The 22408-nt window shown below is 51.5% G+C and overlaps 1 protein-coding gene across 1 annotated transcript in view; it reads right to left on the reverse strand.

The window, feature by feature from the left end:
- Positions 1 to 22408, reverse strand: part of LOC137319354 (arginine-glutamic acid dipeptide repeats protein-like) — a gene marked incomplete at its 3' end in the record, with an annotated part of 84990 nt that overhangs the window by 17264 nt on the left and 45318 nt on the right. The gene's annotated exons all lie outside the window — the stretch shown is intronic.

Raw genomic sequence — 22408 nt, forward strand, 5'->3', positions numbered from 1 at the left:
ATAGCACAGGTTAGATACAGAGTAAAGCTCCCTCTACACTGTCCCATCAAACACTCCCAGGGGCAGGTACAGGGTGAGATACAGAGTAAAGCTCCCTCTGCACCGTCCCATCAAACACTCCCAGGGCAGGTACAGGGTTAGATACAGAGTAAAGCTCCCTCTACACTGTCCCATCAAACACTCCCAGGGCAGGTACAGGGTGAGATACAGAGTAAAGCTCCCTCTACACTGTCCCGTCAAACACTCCCAGGGCAGGTACAGGGTTAGATACAGAGTAAAGCTCCCTCTACACTGTCCTGTCAATCACTCCAAGGGCAGGTACAGGGTTAGATACAGAGTAAAGCTCCCTCTACACCGTCCCATCAAACACTCCCAGGGCAGGTACAGGGTGAGATACAGAGTAAAGCTCCCTCTACACTGTCCTGTCAATCACTCCCAGGGGCAGGGACAGGGTTAGATACAGAGTAAAGCTCCCTCTACACTGCCCCGTCAATCACTCCCACGGCAGGTACAGGGTTAGATACAGAGTAAAGCTCCCTCTACACTGTCCCGTCAAACACTCCCAGGGCAGGTACAGGGTTAGATACAGAGTGAAGCTCCCTCTACACTGTCCCGTCAAACACTCCCAGGGCAGGTACAGGGTTAGATACAGAGTAAAGCTCCCTCTACACTGTCCTGTCAATCACTCCCAGGGGCAGGGACAGGGTTAGATATAGAGTAAAGCTCCCTCTACAATGCCCCGTCAATCACTCCCAGGGCAGGTACAGGGTTAGATACAGAGTAAAGCTCCCTCTACACTGTCCCGTCAAACACTCCCAGGGGCAGGTACAGGGTTAGATACAGAGTAAAGCTCCCTCTGCACTGTCCCGTCAAACACTCCCAGGGCAGGTACAGGGTTAGATACAGAGTAAAGCTCACTCTACACCGTCCCATCAAACACTCCCAGGGCAGGTACAGGGTTAGATACAGAGTAAAGCTCCCTCTACACTGTCCCGTCAAACACTCCCAGGGCAGGTACAGGGTTAGATACAGAGTAAAGCTCCCTCTACACTGTCCCGTCAAACACTCCCAGGGCAGATACAGGGTTAGATACAGAGTAAAGCTCCCTCTACACTGTCCCATCAAACACTCCCAGGGCAGGTACAGGGTTAGATACAGAGTAAAGCTCCCTCTACACTGTCCCGTCAAACACTCCCAGGGCAGGAACAGGGTTAGATACAGAGTAAAGCTCCCTCTACACTGTCCCATCAAACACTCTGAGGGCAGGTACAGGGTGAGATACAGAGTAAATCTCCCTCTGCACTGTCCCATCAAACACTCCCAGGGTCAGGTACAGGGTTAGATACAGAGTAAAGCTCCCTCTGCACTGTCCCATCAAACAGTCCCAGGGCAGGTACAGGGTTAGATACAGAGTAAAGCTCCCACCACACTGTCCCATCAAACACTCCCAGGGCAGGTACAGGGTTAGATACAGAGTAAAGCTCCCTCTACACTGTCCCATCACACACACCCAGGGCAGGTACAGGGTTAGATACAAAGTAAAGCTCCCTCTACACCGTCCCGTCAAACACTCCCAGGGCAGGTACAGGGTTAGATACAGAGTAAAGCTAACTCTACACTGTCCCGTCAAACACTCTCAGACCAGGTACAGGGTTAGATACAGAGTAAAGCTCCCTCTACACTGTCCCATCAAGCACTCCGAGGGCAGGGACAGGGTTAGATACAGAGTAAAGCTCCCTCTGCACTGTCCCATCAAACACTCCCAGGTCAGGTACAGGTTTAGATAGAGAGTAAAGCTCCCTCTTCACCATCCCGTCAAACACTCCCAGGGCAGGTACAGGGTTAGATACAGAGTAAAGCTCCCTCTACACTGTCCCATCAAACACTCCCAGGGCAGGTACAGCACGGGTTAGATACAGAGTAAAGCTCCCTCTACACTGTCCCATCAAACACTCCCAGGGCAGGTACAGCACGGGTTAGATACAGAGTAAAGCTCCCTCGACAACATCCCATCAAACACTAACAGGGCAGGTACAGGGTGAGATACAGAGTAAAGCTCCCTCTACACTGTCCCATCAAACACTCCCAGGGCAGGTACAGGGTTAGATACAAAGTAAAGCTGCCTCTACACTGTCCCGTCAAACACTCCCAGGGCAGGTACAGGGTTAGATACAGAGTAAAGCTCCCTCTGCACTGTCCCATCAAACACACCCAGGGCAGGTACAGGGTTAGATACAGAGTAAAGCCCCATCTACACTGTCCCATCAAACACTCCCAGGGCAGTTACAGGGATAGATACAGAGTAAAGCTCCCTCTACACTCTCCCGTCAAACACTCCCAGGGCAGGTACAGCAAGGGTTACATACAGAGTAAAGCTCCCTCTGCACTGTCCCATCAAACACTCCCTGGGCAGGTGCAGGGTTAGAAACAGAGTAAAGCTCCCTCTACACTGTCCCGTCAAACACTCCCAGGGCAGGTACAGGGTTAGATACAGAGTAAAGCTCCCTCGACACTGTCCCATCAAACACTCCCAGGACAGGTACAGGGTGAGATACAGAGTAAAGCTCCCTCTGCACTGTCCCGTCAAACACTCCCAGGGCAGGTACAGGGTGAGATACAGAGTAAAGCTCCCTCTACACCGTCCCATCAAACACTCCCAGGGCAGGTACAGGGTTAGATACAGAGTAAAGCTCCCTCTACACTGTCCCGTCAAACACTCCCAGGGCAGGTACAGGGTTAGATACAGAGTAAAGCTCCCTCTACACTGTCCCATCAAACACTCCCAGGGCAGGTACAGGGTGAGATACAGAGTAAAGCTCCCTCTACACTGTCCTGTCAATCACTCCCAGGGGCAGGGACAGGGTTAGATACAGAGTAAAGCTCCCTCTACACTGCCCCGTCAATCACTCCCAGGGCAGGTACAGGGTTAGATACAGAGTAAAGCTCCCTCCACACTGTCCCGTCAAACACTCCCAGGGCAGGTACAGGGTTAGATACAGAGTGAAGCTCCCTCTACACTGTCCCATCAAACACTCCCAGGGCAGGTACAGGGTTAGATACAGAGTAAAGCTCCCTCTACACTGTCCTGTCAATCACTCCCAGGGGCAGGGACAGGGTTAGATATAGAGTAAAGCTCCCTCTACAATGCCCCGTCAATCACTCCCAGGGCAGGTACAGGGTTAGATACAGAGTAAAGCTCCCTCTACACTGTCCCGTCAAACACTCCCAGGGGCAGGTACAGGGTTAGATACAGAGTAAAGCTCCCTCTGCACTGTCGCGTCAAACACTCCCAGGGCAGGTACAGTGTTAGATACAGAGTAAAGCTCACTCTACACCGTCCCATCAAACACTCCCAGGGCAGGTACAGAGTTAGATACAGAGTAAAGCTCCCTCTGCACTGTCCCATCAAACAGTCCCAGGGCAGGTACAGGGTTAGATAGAGAGTAAAGCTCCCTCTACACTGTCCCATCAAACACTCCCAGGGCAGGTACAGGGTTAGATACAGAGTAAAGCTCCCTCGACACTGTCCCGTCAAACACTCCCAGGGCAGATACAGGGTTAGATACAGAGTAAAGCTCCCTCTACACTGTCCCATCAAACACTCCCAGGGCAGGTACAGGGTTAGATACAGAGTAAAGCTCCCTCTACACTGTCCTGTCAAACACTCCCAGGGCAGGAACAGGGTTAGATACAGAGTAAAGCTCCCTCTACACTGTCCCATCAAACACTCTGAGGGCAGGTACAGGGTGAGATACAGAGTAAATCTCCCTCTGCACTGTCCCATCAAACACTCCCAGGGTCAGGTACAGGGTTAGATACAGAGTAAATCTCCCTCTGCACTGTCCCATCAAACACTCCCAGGGTCAGGTACAGGGTTAGATACAGAGTAAAGCTCCCTCTGCACTGTCCCATCAAACAGTCCCAGGGCAGGTACAGGGTTAGATACAGAGTAAAGCTCCCTCTACACTGTCCCATCAAACACTCCCAGGGTCAGGTACAGGGTTAGATACAGAGTAAAGCTCCGTCTAAACTGTCGCATCAAACACTCCCAGGGCAGGTACAGGGTTAGATACAAAGTAAAGCTCCCTCTACACCGTCCCGTCAAACACTCCCAGGGCAGGTACAGGGTTAGATACAGAGTAAAGCTAACTCGACACTGTCCCGTCAAACACTCTCAGACCAGGTACAGGGTTAGATACAGAGTAAAGCTCCCTCTACACTGTCCCATCAAGCACTCCGAGGGCAGGGACAGGGTTAGATACAGAGTAAAGCTCCCTCTGCACTGTCCCATCAAACACTCCCAGGTCAGGTACAGGTTTAGATAGAGAGTAAAGCTCCCTCTTCACCATCCCGTCAAACACTCCCAGGGCAGGTACAGGGTTAGATACAGAGTAAAGCTCCCTCTACACTGTCCCATCAAACACTCCCAGGGCAGGTACAGCACGGGTTAGATACAGAGTAAAGCTCCCTCTACACTGTCCCATCAAACACTCCCAGGGCAGGTACAGCACGGGTTAGATACAGAGTAAAGCTCCCTCGACAACATCCCATCAAACACTCACAGGGCAGGTACAGGGTGAGATACAGAGTAAAGCTCCCTCTACACTGTCCCATCAAACACTCCCAGGGCAGGTACAGGGTTAGATACAAAGTAAAGCTGCCTCTACACTGTCCCGTCAAACACTGCCAGGGCAGGTACAGGGTTAGATACAGAGTAAAGCTCCCTCTGCACTGTCCCATCAAACACACCCAGGGCAGGTACAGGGTTAGATACAGAGTAAAGCCCCATCTACACTGTCCCATCAAACACTCCCAGGGCAGGTACAGGGTTAGATACAGAGTAAAGCTCCCTCTACACTGTCCCATCAAACACTCCCAGGGCAGTTACAGGGATAGATACAGAGTAAAGCTCCCTCTACACTCTCCCGTCAAACACTCCCAGGGCAGGTACAGCAAGGGTTACATACAGAGTAAAGCTCCCTCTACACTGTCCCATCAAACACTCCCTGGGCAGGTGCAGGGTTAGAAACAGAGTAAAGCTCCCTCTACACTGTCCCGTCAAACACTCCCAGGGCAGGTACAGGGTTAGATACAGAGTAAAGCTCCCTCGACACTGTCCCATCAAACACTCCCAGGACAGGTACAGGGTGAGATACAGAGTAAAGCTCCCTCTACACTGTCCCGTCAAACACTCCCAGGGCAGGTACAGGGAGAGATACAGAGTAAAGCTCCCTCTACACTGTCCCGTCAAACACTCCCAGGGCAGGTACAGGGTTCGATACAGAGTAAAGCTCCCTCTACACTGTCCCGTCAAACACTCCCAGGACAGGTACAGGGTTAGATACAGAGTAAAGCTCCCTCTACACCGTCCCGTCAAACACTCCCAGGACAGGTACAGGGTTAGATACAGAGTAAATCTCCCTCTACACCGTCCCGTCAACCACTCCCAGGACAGGCACAGGGTTAGATACAGAGTAAAGCTCCCTCTACACTGTCCCGTCAAACACTCCCAGGGTAGGTACAGGGTTAGATGCAGAGTAAAGTTCCCTCTGCACTTTCCCATCAAACACTCCCAGGGGCAGGTACAGGGTTAGATACAGAGTAAAGCTCCCTCTATACTGTCCCGTTAAACACTCCCAGGGCAGGTACAGGGTTAGATACAGAGTAAAGCTCCCTCTGCACTGTCCCATCAAACACTCCCAGGGCAGGTACAGGGTTGGATACAGAGTAAAGCTCCCTCTGCACTGTCCCATCAAACACTCCCAGGGCAGGTACAGAGTTAGATTCAGAGTAAAGTTCCCTCTGCACTGTCCCATCAAACACTCCCAGGACAGGCACAGGTTTGGATGCAGAGTAAAGCTCCCTCTACACTGTCCCATCAAACACTCCAAGGGCAGGGACAGCACAGAGTTAGATACAGAATAAAGCTCCATCTACATTGTATCATCAAACACTCCCAGGGCAGGTTCAGGGTGAGATACTGAGGAAAGCTCCCTCTGCACTGTCCCATCAAACAGTCCCAGGGCAGGTACAGGGTTAGATAGAGAGTAAAGCTCCCTCTACACTGTCCCATCAAACACTCCCAGGGCAGTTACAGAACGGGGTAGATACAGAGTAAAGCTCCCTCTACACTGTCCCATCAAACACTTCCAGGGCAGTTACAGCACGGAGTTAGATGCAGAGTAAAGCTCCCTCTACACTGTCCCGTCAAACACTCCCAGAGCAGGTAAAGGGTTACATACAGAGTAAAGCTCCCTCGACACTGTCCCATCAAGCACTCCAAGGGCAGATACAGGGTTAGATACAGAGTAAAGCTCCCACCACAATGTCCCGTCAAACAGTCAGAGGACAGGGACATGGTGAGATACAGAGTAAAGCTCCCTCTACACCGTCCCGTCTAACACTCCCAGGGCAGGTACTGGTTAGATGCAGAGCAAAGCTCCATCTGCACTGTCCCATCAAACACTCCCAGGGCAAGTACAGAATGTGTGAGACACAGAGTAAAGCTCCCACCACAATGTCCCGTCAAACAGTCAGAGGACAGGTACAGGGTGAGATACAGAATAAAGCTCCCTCTACACCGTCCCGTCAAACACTCCCAGGGCAGGTACAGGGTGAGATACAGAGTAAAGCTCCCTCCACACTGTCCCGTCAAACACTCCCAGGGCAGGTACAGGGTTAGATGCAGAGTAAAGCTCCATCCACGCTGTCCCATCAAACACTCCCAGGGCAGGTACAGCACGGGTTAGATACAGAGTAAAGCTCCCTCTAAACTGTCCCATCAAACGCTCCCAGGGCAGGTACAGGGTTAGATACAGAGTAAATCTCCCTCTACACTGGTCCCATCAAACACTCCCAGGACAGGCACAGGGTTAGATGCAGAGTAAAGCTCCCTCTACACTGTTCCGTCAAACACTCCCAGGGCAGGTACAGTGTTAGATACAGAGTAAAGCTCCCTCCACACTGTCCCGTCAAACACTCCCAGGGCAGGTACAGGGTGAGATGCAGAGTAAAGCTCCCTCCACGCTGTCCCATCAAACACTCCCAGGGCAGGTACAGCACGGGTTAGATACAGAGTAAAGCTCCCTCTACACTGTCCTATTAAACACTTCCAGAGCAGGTGAAGGGTTAGATACAGAGTAAAGCTCCCTCTACACTGTCCCATCAAACACTCCCAGGGCAGGTACAGGCTTAGATACAGAGTAAAGCTCCCTCGACACTGTCCCATCGAACACTCCCAGGGCAGGTACAGGGTTAGATACAGAGTAAAGCTCCCTCGACACTGTCCCATCAAACACTCCCAGGGCAGGTACAGGGTTAGATACAGAGTAAAGCTCCCTCTACACTGTCCCATCAAACACTCCCAGGGCAGGTACAGGGTTAGATACAGAGTAAAGCTCCCTCTACACTGTCCCATCAAACACTCCCAGGGCAGGTACAGGGTTAGATACAGAGTAAAGCTCCCTCCACACTGTCCCGTCAAACACTCCCAGGGCAGGTACAGGGTTAGATACAGAGTAAAGCTCCCTCTGCACTGTCCCATCAAACACACCCAGGGCAGGTACAGGGTTAGATACAAAGTAAAGCTCCCTCTACACCGTCCCGTCAAACACTCCCAGGGCAGGTACAGGGTTAGATACAGAGTAAATCTCCCTCGACACTGGTCCCATCAAACACTCCCAGGACAGGCACAGGGTTAGATGCAGAGTAAAGCTCCCTCTACACTGTTCCGTCAAACACTCCCAGGGCAGGTACAGTGTTAGATACAGAGTAAAGCTCCCTCCACACTGTCCCGTCAAACACTCCCAGGGCAGGTACAGGGTGAGATGCAGAGTAAAGCTCCCTCCACGCTGTCCCATCAAACACTCCCAGGGCAGGTACAGCACGGGTTAGATACAGAGTAAAGCTCCCTCTACACTGTCCTATTAAACACTTCCAGAGCAGGTGAAGGGTTAGATACAGAGTAAAGCTCCCTCTACACTGTCCCATCAAACACTCCCAGGGCAGGTACAGGCTTAGATACAGAGTAAAGCTCCCTCGACACTGTCCCATCGAACACTCCCAGGGCAGGTACAGGGTTAGATACAGAGTAAAGCTCCCTCGACACTGTCCCATCAAACACTCCCAGGGCAGGTACAGGGTTAGAGACAGAGTAAAGCTCCCTCTACACTCTCCCATCAAACACTCCCAGGGCAGGTACAGGGTTAGATACAGAGTAAAGCTCCCTCTACACTGTCCCATCAAACACTCCCAGGGCAGGTACAGGGTTAGATACAGAGTAAAGCTCCCTCCACACTGTCCCGTCAAACACTCCCAGGGCAGGTACAGGGTTAGATACAGAGTAAAGCTCCCTCTGCACTGTCCCATCAAACACACCCAGGGCAGGTACAGGGTTAGATACAAAGTAAAGCTCCCTCTACACCGTCCCGTCAAACACTCCCAGGGCAGGTACAGGGTTAGATACAGAGTAAAGCTAACTCTACACTGTCCCGTCAAACACTCTCAGACCAGGTACAGGGTTAGATACAGAGTAAAGCTCCCTCTACACTGTCCCATCAAGCACTCCGAGGGCAGGGACAGGGTTAGATACAGAGTAAAGCTCCCTCTACACTGTCCCATCAAACACTCCCAGGTCAGGTACAGGTTTAGATAGAGAGTAAAGCTCCCTCGACACTGTCCCATCAAACACTCCCAGGGCAGGTACAGCACGGGTTAGATACAGAGTAAAGCTCCCTCTACACTGTCCCATCAAACACTCCCAGGGCAGGTACAGCACGGGTTAGATACAGAGTAAAGCTCCCTCTACACTGTCCCATCAAACACTCCCAGGGCAGGTATAGCACGGGTTAGATACAGAGTAAAGCTCCCTCGACAACATCCCATCAAACACTCCCAGGGCAGGTACAGGGTGAGATACAGAGTAAAGCTCCCTCTACACTGTCCCATCAAACACTCCCAGGGCAGGTACAGGGTTAGATACAAAGTAAAGCTCCCTCTACACTGTCCCGTCAAACACTCCCAGGGCAGGTACAGTGTTAGATACAGAGTAAAGCTCCCTCTGCACTGTCCCATCAAACACACCCAGGGCAGGTACAGGGTTAGATACAGAGTAAAGCCCCATCTACACTGTCCCATCAAACACTCCCAGGGCAGGTACAGGGTTAGATACAGAGTAAAGCTCCCTCTACACTGTCCCATCAAACACTCCCAGGGCAGTTACAGGGATAGATACAGAGTAAAGCTCCCTCTACACTCTCCCGTCAAACACTCCCAGGGCAGGTACAGCAAGGGTTACATACAGAGTAAAGCTCCCTCTACACTGTCCCATCAAATACTCCCTGGGCAGGTGCAGGGTTAGAAACAGAGTAAAGCTCCCTCTACACCGTCCCGTCAAACACTCCCAGGGCAGGTACAGGGTTAGATACAGAGTAAAGCTCCCTCGACACTGTCCCATCAAACACTCCCAGGACAGGTAGAGGGTGAGATACAGAGTAAAGCTCCCTCTACACTGTCCCGTCAAACACTCCCAGGGCAGGTACAGGGTGAGATGCAGAGTAAAGCTCCCTCTACACTGTCCCGTCAAACACTCCCAGGGCAGGTACAGGGTTCGATACAGAGTAAAGCTCCCTCTACACTGTCCCGTCAAACACTCCCAGGACAGGTACAGGGTTAGATACAGAGTAAAGCTCCCTCTACACTGTCCCATCAAACGCTCCCAGGGCAGGTACAGGGTTAGATACAGAGTAAATCTCCCTCTACACCGTCCCGTCAACCACTCCCAGGACAGGCACAGGGTTAGATACAGAGTAAAGCTCCCTCTACACTGTCCCGTCAAACACACCCAGGGTAGGTACAGGGTTAGATGCAGAGTAAAGTTCCCTCTGCACTTTCCCATCAAACACTCCCAGGGGCAGGTACAGGGTTAGATACAGAGTAAAGTTCCCTCTACAGTGTCCCATCAAACACTCCCAGGGCAGGTACAGGGTTAGATACAGAGTAGAGCTCCCTCTATACTGTCCCGTGAAACACTCCCAGGGCAGGTACAGGGTTAGATACAGAGTAAAGCTCCCTCTATACTGTCCCGTTAAACACTCCCAGGGCAGGTACAGGGTTAGATACAGAGTAAAGCTCCCTCTGCACTGTCCCATCAAACACTCCCAGGGCAGGTACAGGGTTGGATACAGAGTAAAGCTCCCTCTGCACTGTCCCATCAAACACTCCCAGGGCAGGTACAGAGTTAGATTCAGAGTAAAGTTCCCTCTGCACTGTCCCATCAAACACTCCCAGGACAGGCACAGGTTTGGATGCAGAGTAAAGCTCCCTCTACACTGTCCCATCAAACACTCCAAGGGCAGGGACAGCACAGAGTTAGATACAGAATAAAGCTCCATCTACATTGTATCATCAAACACTCCCAGGGCAGGTTCAGGGTGAGATACTGAGGAAAGCTCCCTCTGCACTGTCCCATCAAACAGTCCCAGGGCAGGTACAGGGTTCGATAGAGAGTAAAGCTCCCTCTACACTGTCCCATCAAACACTCCCAGGGCAGGTACAGGGTTAGATAGAGAGTAAAGCTCCCTCTACACTGTCCCATCAAACACTCCCAGGGCAGTTACAGAACGGGGTAGATACAGAGTAAAGCTCCCTCTACACTGTCCCATCAAACACTTCCAGGGCAGTTACAGCACGGAGTTAGATGCAGAGTAAAGCTCCCTCTACACTGTCCCATCAAACACTTCCAGGGCAGTTACAGCACGGAGTTAGATGCAGAGTAAAGCCCCCTCTACACTGTCCCGTCAAACACTCCCAGAGCAGGTAAAGGGTTACATACAGAGTAAAGCTCCCTCTACACTGTCCCATCAAGCACTCCAAGGGCAGATACAGGGTTAGATACAGAGTAAAGCTCCCACCACAATGTCCCGTCAAACAGTCAGAGGACAGGGACATGGTGAGATACAGAGTAAAGCTCCCTCTACACCGTCCCGTCAAACACTCCCAGGGCAGGTACAGGGTTAGAGGCAGAGCAAAGCTCCATCTGCACTGTCCCATCAAACACTCCCAGGGCAAGTACAGAATGTGTGAGACACAGAGTAAAGCTCCCACCACAATGTCCCGTCAAACAGTCAGAGGACAAGTACAGGGTGAGATACAGAATAAAGCTCCCTCTACACCGTCCCGTCAAACACTCCCAGGGCAGGTACAGGGTGAGATACAGAGTAAAGCTCCCTCCACACTGTCCCGTCAAACACTCCCAGGGCAGGTACAGGGTTAGATGCAGAGTAAAGCTCCATCCACGCTGTCCCATCAAACACTCCCAGGGCAGGTAAAGCACGGGTTAGATACAGAGTAAAGCTCCCTCTAAACTGTCCCATCAAACGCTCCCAGGGCAGGTACAGGGTTAGATACAGAGTAAATCTCCCTCTACACTGGTCCCATCAAACACTCCCAGGACAGGCACAGGGTTAGATGCAGAGTAAAGCTCCCTCTACACTGTTCCGTCAAACACTCCCAGGGCAGGTACAGTGTTAGATACAGAGTAAAGCTCCCTCTACACTGTCCCGTCAAACACTCCCAGGGCAGGTACAGGGTGAGATGCAGAGTAAAGCTCCCTCCACGCTGTCCCATCAAACACTCCCAGGGCAGGTACAGGGTTAGATACAGAGTAAATCTCCCTCTGCACTGGTCCCATCAAACACTCCCAGGACAGGCACAGGGTTAGATGCAGAGTAAAGCTCCCTCTACACTGTTCCGTCAAACACTGCCAGGGCAGGTACAGTGTTAGATACAGAGTAAAGCTCCCTCCACACTGTCCCGTCAAACACTCCCAGGGCAGGTACAGGGTGAGATGCAGAGTAAAGCTCCCTCCACGCTGTCCCATCAAACACTCCCAGGGCAGGTACAGCACGGGTTAGATACAGAGTAAAGCTCCCTCTACACTGTCCCATTAAACACTTCCAGAGCAGGTGAAGGGTTAGATACAGAGTAAAGCTCCCTCTACACTGTCCCATCAAACACTCCCAGGGCAGGTACAGGGTTAGATACAGAGTAAAGCTCCCTCGACACTGTCCCATCGAACACTCCCAGGGCAGGTACAGGGTTAGATACAGAGTAAAGCTCCCTCGTCACTGTCCCATCAAACACTCCCAGGGCAGTTACAGGGTTAGATACAGAGTAAAGCTCCCTCTACACTGTCCCATCAAAAACTCCGAGGGCAGGTACAGGGTTAGATACAGAGTAAAGCTCCCTCTACACTGTCCCATCAAACACTCCCAGGGCAGGTACAGGGTTAGATACAGAGTAAAGCTCCCTCCACACTGTCACATCAAACACTCCCAGGGCAGGTACAGGGTTAGATACAGAGTAAAGCTCCCTCTCCACTGTCCCATCAAACACTCCCAGGGCAGGTACAGGGTTAGATACAGAGCAAAGCTCCCTCGACACTGTCCCATCAAACACTTCCAGAGCAGGTAAAGGGTTAGATGCAGAGTAAAGCTCCCTCTGCACCGTCCCATCAAACACTCCCAGGGCAGGTACAGGGTTAGATACAGAGTAAAGCTCCCTCGACACTGTCCCATCAAACACTCCCAGGGCAGGTACAGGGTTTGATACAGAGTAAAGTTCCCTCTGTCCCATCAAACACTCCCAGGGCAGGTACAGGGTTAGATGCAGAGTAAAGCTCCCTCTGCAGTGTCCCATCAAACACTCCCAGGGCAGGTACAGGGTTAGATACAGAGTAAAGTTCCCTCTGCACTTTCCCATCAAACACTCCCAGGGGCAGGTACAGGGTTAGATACTGAGTAAAGCTCCTTCTACAGTGTCCCATCAAACACTCCCAGGGCAGGTACAGGGTTAGATACAGAGTAAAGCTCCCTCTATACTGTCCCGTTAAACACTCCCAGGGCAGCTACAGGGTTAGATACAGAGTAAAGCTCCCTCTACACTGTCCCGTCAAACACTCCCAGGGTAGGTACAGGGTTAGATACAGAGTAAAGCTCCCTCTACACTGTCCCGTCAAACACTCCAAGGGCAGGGACAGGGTTAGATACAGAGTAAAGCTCCCTCTACACTGTCCCATCAAACACTCCCAGGGCAGGTACAGAGTTAGATACAGAATAAAGCTCCATCCACATTGTATCATCAAACACTCCCAGGGCAGGTTCAGGGTGAGATACTGAGGAAAGCTCCCTCTGCACTGTCCCATCAAACAGTCCCAGGGCAGGTACAGGGTTCGATGGAGAGTAAAGCTCCCTCTACACTGTCCCATCAAACACTCCAAGGGCAGGTACAGGTTTAGATACAGAGTAAAGATCCATCTGCAATGTCCCATCAAACACTCCCAGGGCAGGTACAGGGTTAGATAGAGAGTAAAGCTCCCTCTACACTGTCCCATCAAACACTACCAGGGCAGGTACAGGGTTAGATGCAGAGCAAAGCTCCCTCGATACTGTCCCGTCAAACAGTCCCAGGGCAGGTACAGGGTTAGATAGAGAGTAAAGCTCCCTCTGCACTGTCCCATCAAACACTCCCAGGGCAGGTACAGGGTTAGATCCAGAGTAAAGCTCCTTCTAAACTGTCCCATCAAACGCTCCAAGGTCAGGTACAGGGTTAGATACAGAGTAAATCTCCCTCTACACTGGTCCCATCAAACACTCCCAGGACAGGCACAGGGTTCGATGCAGAGTAAAGCTCCCTCCACGCTGTCCCATCAAACACTCCCAGGGCAGGTACAGCACGGGTTAGATACAGAGTAAAGCTCCCTCTACACTGTCCCATCAAACACTCCCAGGGCAGGTACAGGGTTAGATGCAGAGTAAAGCTCCCTCTACACTGTCCCATCAAACACTCCCAGGGCAGGTACAGCACGGGTTAGATACAGAGTAAAGCTCCCTCCACGCTGTCCCATCAAACACTCCCAGGGCAGGTACAGCACGGGTTAGATACAGAGTAAAGCTCCCTCTACACTGTCCCTTCAAACACTCCCAGGGCAGGTACAGCACGGGTTAGATACAGAGTAAAGCTCCCTCTACACCGTCCCATCAAACACTCCCAGGGCAGGTACAGCACGGGTTAGATACAGAGTAAAGCTCCCTCTACACTGTCCCACCAAACGCTCCCAGGGCAGGTACAGGGTTAGATACAGAGTAAAGCTCCGTTAACACTGTCCCATCAAGCACTCCAAGGGCAGATACAGGGTTAGATACAGAGCAAAGCTCCCTCTCTACTGTCCCGTCAAACAGTCCCAGGGCAGGTACAGGGTTAGATAGAGAGTAAAGCTCCCTCTACACTGTCCCATCAAACACTCCCAGGGCAGGTACAGGGTTAGATGCAGAGTAAAGCTCCATCTGCACTGTCCCATCAAACACTCCCAGGGCAGGTACAGGGTTAGATACAGAGTAAAGCCCCCTCTATACTGTCCCGTCAAACACTTCCAGGGCAGGTACAGGGTTAGATAGAGAGTAAAGCTCCCTCTACACTGTCCCATCAAACACTCCCAGGGCAGGTACAGGGTTAGATACAGAGTAAAGCCCCCTCTATACTGTCCCGTCAAACACTCCCAGGGCAGGTACAGCACGGGTTAGATACAGAGTAAAGCTCCCACCACAATGTCCCGTCAAACAGTCAGAGGACAGGTACAGGGTGAGATACAGAGTAAGCTCCTTCTACACTGTCCCATCAAACACTCCAAGGGCAGGTACATCACAGAGTTCGATACAGAATAAAGCTCCATCGACACTGTCCCATCAAACACTCCCAGGGCAGGTACAGGGTTAGATGCAGAGTAAAGCTCCCTCTACACTGTCCCGTCAAACACTCCCAGGGCAGGTACAGGGTTAGATACAGAGTAAAGCTCCCTCTGCACTGTCCCATCAAACACTCCCAGGGGCAGGTACAGCACGGGTTAGATACAGAATAAAGCTCCCTCTACACTGTCCCATCAAACACTTCCAGAGCAGGTACACGGTTAGATATAGAGTAAAGCTCCCTCTACACTGTCCCATGAAACACTTCCAGAGCAGGTAAAGGGTTAGATACAGAGTAAAGCTCCCTCTGCACCGTCCCATCAAACACACCCACGTCAGGTGCAGGGTTAGATACAGAGTAAAGCTCCCTCGACACTGTCCCATCAAACACTCCCACGTCAGGTGCAGGGTTAGATACAGAGTAATGCTCCCTCTACACTGTCCCATCAAACACTCCCAGTGTACAGGGTTAGATACTGAGTAAAGCTCCCTCTACACTGTCCCATCAAACACTCCAAGGGCAGGTACAGCACAGAGTTAGATACAGAATAAAGCTCCATCTGCATTGTATCATCAAACACTCCCAGGGCAGGTTCAGGGTTCGATACTGAGGAAAGCTCCCTCTGCACTGTCCCATCAAACAGTCCCAGGGCAGGTACAGGGTTGGATACAGAGTAAAGCTCCCTCTACACTGTCCCATCAAACAGTCCAAGGGCAGGAACAGGGTTCGGTTCAGAGTAAAGCTCCCTCGACACTGTCCCGTCAAACACTCCCAGGGCAGGTACAGGGTTAGCTACAGAGTAAAGTTCCCTCCACACTGTCCCATCAAACACTCCCAGGGCAGGTACAGGGTTAGATACAGAGTAAAGCTCCCTCGACACTGTCCCATCAAACACTCCCAGGGCAGGTACAGGGTTAGATACAGAGTAAAGCTCCCTCTGCACTGTCCCATCAAACACTCCCAGGGCAGGTACAGGGTTAGAGACAGAGTAAAGCTCCCTCTACACTGTCCCGTCAAACACTCCCAGGGCAGGTACAGGGTTAGATACAGAGTAAAGCTCCGTCTACACTGTCCCATCAAACACTCCCAGGGGCAGGTACATCGCGGGTTAGATACAGAGTAAAGCTCCCTCTACACTGTCCCATCAAGCACTCCAAGGGCAGGTACAGGGTTAGATACAGAGTAAAGCTCCCTCTACACTGTCCCATCAAACACTTCCAGGGCAGGTACAGGGTTAGATACAGAGTAAAGCTCCCTCTACACTGTCCCGTCAAACACTCCCAGGGCAGGTACAGGGTTAGATACAGAGTAAAGCTCCCTCTACACTGTCCCATCAAACACTCCCAGGGCAGGTACAGGGTTAGATACAGAGTAAAGCTCCCTCTACACTGTCCCATCAAACACTCCCAGGGCAGGTACATCGCAGGTTAGATACAGAGTAAAGCTCCCTCTACACTGTCCCATCAAACACTCCCAGGGCAGGTACAGGGTTAGATACAGAGTAAAGCTCCCTCTACACTGTCCCATCAAACACTCCAAGGGCAGGTACAGGGTTAGATACAGAGTAAAGCTCCCTCTACACTGTCCCATCAAGCACTCCAAGGGCAGGTACAGGGTTAGATACAGAGTAAAGCTCCCTCTACACTGTCCCATCAAACACTCCCAGGGCAGGTACATCGCGGGTTAGATACAGAGTAAAGCTCCCTCTACACTGTCCCATCAAACACTCCCAGGGCAGGTACAGGGTTAGATACAGAGTAAAGCTCCCTCTACACTGTCCCATCAAGCACTCCAAGGGCAGGTACAGGGTTAGATGGAGAGTAAAGCTCCCTCTACACTGTCCCGTCAAACACTCCCAGGGCAGGTACAGGGTTAGATACAGAGTAAAGCTCCCTCTACACTGTCCCGTCAAACACTCCCAGGGCAGGTACAGGGTTAGATACAGAGTAAAGCTCCACGTAGACTGTCCAGTCAAACACTCCCAGGGCAGGTACAGGGTTAGATACAGAGTAAAGCTCCCTCCACACTGTCCCATCAAACACTCCCAGGGCAGGTACAGGGTTAGATACAGAGTAAAGCTCCCTCGACACTGTCCCATCAAACACTCCCAGGGCAGGTACAGGGTTAGATACAGAGTAAAGCTCCCCGTACACTGTCCCATCAAACACTCCCAGGGCAGGTACAGGGTGAGATACAGAGTAAAGCTCCCTCGACACTGTCCCATCAAACACTCCCAGGGCAGGTACAGGGTGAGATACAGAGTAAAGCTCCCTCGACACTGTCCCATCAAACACTCCCAGGGCAGGTACAGGGTTAGATACAGAGTAAAGCTCCCTCCACACTGTCCCATCAAACACTCCCAGGGCAGGTACAGGGTTAGATACAGAGTAAAGCTCCCTCTACACTGTCCCATCAAACACTCCCAGGGCAGGTACAGGGTTAGATACAGAGTAAAGCTCCCTCTACACTGTCCCATCAAACACTCCCAGGGCAGGTACAGGGTTAGATACAGAGTAAAGCTCCCTCTACACTGTCCCATCAAACACTCCCAGGGCAGGTACAGGGTTAGATACAGAGTAAAGCTCCCTCTACACTGTCCCATCAAACACTCCCAGGGCAGCTACAGGGTTAGATACAGAGTAAAGCTCCCTCGACACAGTCCCGTCAAACACTCCCAGGGGCAGGTACAGCACAGAGTTCGATACAGAATAAATCTCCATCGACATTGTCCCATCAAATGCTCCCAGGGCAGGTATAGGTTTAGATACAGAGTAAAGATCCATCTGCACTGTCCCATCAAACACTCCCAGGGCAAGTACAGGGTTAGATACAGAGTAAAGCCCCCTCTACACTGTCCCGTCAAACACTCCCAGGGCAGGTTCAGGGTTAGATACAGAGGAAAGCTCCCACCACAATGTCCCGTCAAAAAGTCAGAGGACAGGTACAGGGTGAGATACAGAGTAAGCTCCCTCTACACCGTCCCGTCAAACACTCCAAGGGCAGGGACATCACAGAGTTCGATACAGAATAAAGCTCCATCGACACTGTCCCGTCAAACACTCCCAGGGCAGGTACAGGGTTAGATTCAGTGTAAAACTCCCTCTGCACTTTCCCGTCAAACACTCCCAGGGCAGGTACAGGGTTAGATGCAGAGTAAAGCTCCCTCTACACTGTCCCATCAAACACTCCCAGGGCAGGTACAGGGTTAGATACAGAGTAAAGCTCCCTCTACACTGTCCCATCAAACAATTCCAGAGCAGGTGCAGGGTTAGATACAGAGTAATGCTCCCTCGACACTGTCCCATCAAACACTCCCAGGGGCAGGTACAGGGTTAGATGCAGAGTAAAGCTCCCTCTACACTGTCCCATCAAACACTCCCAGGGCAGGTACAGGGTTAGATACAGAGTAAAGCTCCCTCTACACTGTCCCGTCAAACACTCCCAGGGCAGGTACAGGGTTAGATGCAGTGTAAAGCTCCCTCTACACTGTCCCATCAAACACTCCCACGTCAGGTGCAGGGTTAGATACAGAGTAAAGCTCCCTCTACACTGTCCCATCAAACACTCCCAGGGCAGGTACAGGTTTAGATGCAGAGTAAAGATCCATCTGCAATGTCCCATCAAACACTCCCAGGGCAGGTACAGGGTTAGATAGAGAGTAAAGCTCTCTCTACACCGTCCCATCAAACACTCCCAGGGCAGGTACAGGGTTAGAAACAGTGTGAAGCTCCATCTACACTGTCCCATCAAACACTCCCAGGGCAGTTACAGCACGGAGATAGATGCAGAGTAAAGCCCCTTCTACACTGTCCCGTCAAACACTCCCAGAGCAGGTAAAGGGTTACATACAGAGTAAAGCTCCCTCTACACTGTCCCATCAAGCACTCCAAGGGCAGATACAGGGTTGGATACAGAGTAAAGCTCCCACCACAATGTCCCGTCAAACAGTCAGAGGACAGGTACAGGGTGAGATACAGAGTAAGCTCCCTCTACAATGTCCCATCAAACACTCCCAGGGCAGGTACAGGGTTAGATACAGAGTAAAGCTCCATCCACACTGTCCCATCAAACATTCCCAGGGCAGGTACAGGGTTAGATACAGAGTAAAGCTCCCTCTACACTGTCCCATCAAAAACTCTGAGGGCAGGTACAGGGTTAGATACAGTGTAAAGCTCCCTCTACACTGTCCCGTCAAACACTTCCAGAGCAGGTAAAGGGTTAGATACAGAGTAAAGCTCCCTCTACACTGTCCCATCAAACACTCCCAGGGGCAGGTACAGGGTTAGATACAGAGGAAAGCTCCCTCGACACTTTCCCATCAAACACTCCCTCGTCAGGTGCAGGGTAAGATATAGAGTAATGCTCCCTCGACACTGTCCCATCAAACACTCCCAGGGCAGGTACAGGGTTAGATACAGAGTAAAGCTCCCTCTGTCCCATCAAACACTCCCAGGGCAGGTACAGGGTTAGATGCAGAGTAAAGTTCCCTCTGCACTGTCCCATCAAACACTCCCAGGGGCAGGTACAGGGTTAGATGGAGAGTAATGCTCCCTCTACACTGTCCCATCAAACACTCCCAGGGCAGGTACAGCACGGGTTAGATACAGAGTAAAGCACCCTCTACACTGTCCCATCAAACACTCCCAGGGCAGGTGCAGAGTTAGATACAGAGTAAAGTTCCCTCTGCACTGTCCCATCAAACACTCCCAGGGCAGTTACAGCACGGGTTACATGCAGAGTAAAGCTCCCTCTGCACTGTCCCATCAAACACTCCCAGGGCAGGTACAGGGTTAGATACAGAGTAAAGCTCCCTCTTCACTGTCCCGTCAACACTCCCAGGGCAGGTACAGGGTGAGATGCAGAGTAAAGCTCCATCTGCACTGTCCCATCAAACACTCCCAGGGCAAGTACAGAATGTGTGGGACACAGAGTAAAGCTCCCACCACAATGTCCCGTCAAACAGTCAGAGGACAGGTACAGGGTGAGATACAGAGTAAAGCTCCCTCCACACCGTCCCGTCAAACATTCCCAGGACAGGCACAGGGTTAGATGCAGAGCAAAGCTCCCTCTACACTGTCCCGTCAAACACTCCCAGGGCAGGTACAGGGTTAGATACAGAGTAAAGCTCCCTCTGCACTGTCCCATCAAACACTCCCAGGGCAGGTACAGGGTTAGATACAGAGGAAAGCTCCCTCGACACTTTCCCATCAAACACTCCCACGTCAGGTGCAGGGTAAGATACAGAGTAATGCTCCCTCGACACTGTCCCATCAAACACTCCCAGGGCAGGTACAGGGTGAGATACAGAGTAAAGCTCCCTCTGTCCCATCAAACACTCCCAGGGCAGGTACACGGTTAGATACAGAGTAAAGCTCCCTCTACACTGTCCCATCAAACACTCCCAGGGCAGGTACAGGGTGAGATACACAGTAAAGCTCCCTCGACACTGTCCCATCAAACACTCCCAGGGCAGGTACAGGGTTAGATAAAGAGTAAAGTTCCCTCTACACTGTATCATCAAACACTCCCAGGGCAGGTTCAGGGTTAGATACTGAGGAAAACTCCCTCTGCACTGTCCCATCAAACAGTCCCAGGGCAGGTACAGGGTTAGATACAGAGTAAGGCTCCCTCTACACTGCCCCATCAAACAGTCCCAGGGCAGGGACAGGGTTCGATAGAGAGTAAAGCTCCCTCTACACTGTCCCATCAAACACTCCCAGGGCAGGTACAGGGTTAGATACAGAGTAAAGCTCCCTCTACACTGTCCCATCAAAAACTCCGAGGGCAGGTACAGGGTTGGATACAGAGTAAAGCTCCCTCTACACTGTCCCATCAAACACTCCCAGGGCAGGTACAGGGTTAGATACAGAGTAAAGCTCCCTCTTCACTGTCCCATCAAACACTCCCAGGGGCAGGTACAGGGTTAGATACAGAGTAAAGCTCCCTCTACACTGTCCCATCAAACACTCCCAGGGCAGGTACAGGGTTAGATACAGAGTAAAGCTCCCTCTACACTATCCCGTCAAACACTCCCAGGGCAGGTACAGGGTTAGATACAGAGTAAAGCTCCCTCTACACTGTCCCATCAAACACTCCCAGGGCAGGTACATCACGGGTTAGATACAGAGTAAAGCTCCCTCTACACTGTCCCATCAAACACTCCCAGGGCAGGTACAGAGTTAGATACAGAGTAAAGTTCCCTCTACACTGTATCATCAAACACTCCCAGGGCAGGTTCAGGGTTAGATACTGAGGAAAGCTCCCTCTGCACTGTCCCATCAAACACTCCCAGGGCAGGTACAGGGTTAGATACAGAGTAAAGCTCCCTCTACACTGTCCCATCAAACACTCCCAGGGCAGGTACAGGGTTTGATACAGAGTAAAGCTCCCTCTACACTGTCCCATCAAACAGTCCCAGGGCAGGTACAGGTTTCGATAGAGAGTAAAGCTCCCTCTACACTGTCCCATCAAACACTCCCAGGGCAGGTACAGGTTTAGATGCAGAGTAAAGATCCATCTGCAATGTCCCATCAAACACTCCCAGGGCAGGTACAGGTTTAGATGCAGAGTAAAGCTCCCTCTACACTGTCCCATCAAACACTCCCAGGGCAGGTACAGGGTTAGATACAGAGTAAAGCTCCCTCTACACTGTCCCGTCAAACACTCCCAGAGCAGGTAAAGGGTTACATACAGAGTAAAGCTCCCTCCACACTGTCCCATCAAGCACTCCAAGGGCAGACACAGGGTAAGATACAGAGTAAGGCTCACTCTACACTGTCCCATCAAACACTTCCAGAGCAGGTGAAGGGTTAGATACAGAGTAAAGCTCCCTCTGCACTGTCACATCAAACACTCCCAGGGCAGGTACAGGGTTAGATACAGAGTAAAGCTCCCTCTACACTGTCCCATCAAACACTCCCAGGGCAGGTACAGGGTTAGATACAGAGTAAAGCTCCCTCGACACTGTCCCATCAAACACTCCCAGGGCAGTTACAGCACGGAGTTAGATACAGAGTAAAGCCCCTTCTACACTGTCCCGTCAAACACTCCCAGAGCAGGTAAAGGGTTACATACAGAGTAAAGCTCCCTCTACACTGTCCCTTCAAGCACTCCAAGGGTAGACACAGGGTAAGATACAGAGTAAAGCTCACTCTGCACTGTCCCGTCAAACACACCAGGGCAGGTACAGGGTTAGATCCAGAGTAAAGCTCCCTCTGCACATCCCATCAAACACTCCCAGGGCAGGTACAGGGTTAGATACAGAGGAAAGCTCCCTCTACACTGTCCCATCAAAAAATCCGAGGGCAGTTACAGGGTTAGATACAGTGTAAAGCTCCCTCTACACTGTCCCATCAAACACTTCCAGAGCAGGTAAAGGGTTAGATACAGAGTGAAGCTCCCTCTGCACCGTCCCATCTAACACTCCCAGGGCAGGTACAGGGTTAGATACAGAGGAAAGCTCCCTCGACACTTTCCCATCAAACACTCCCACGTCAGGTGCAGGGTAAGATCCAGAGTAATGCTCCCTCTACACTGTCCCATCAAAAAATCCGAGGGCAGGTACAGGGTTAGATACAGTGTAAAGCTCCCTCTACACTGTCCCATCAAACACTTCCAGAGCAGGTAAAGGGTTAGATACAGAGTAAAGCTCCCTCTGCCCTGTCCC

Source organism: Heptranchias perlo, unplaced genomic scaffold, assembly GCF_035084215.1.
Source record: "Heptranchias perlo isolate sHepPer1 unplaced genomic scaffold, sHepPer1.hap1 HAP1_SCAFFOLD_821, whole genome shotgun sequence".
Lineage (NCBI taxonomy): Eukaryota > Metazoa > Chordata > Chondrichthyes > Hexanchiformes > Hexanchidae > Heptranchias > Heptranchias perlo.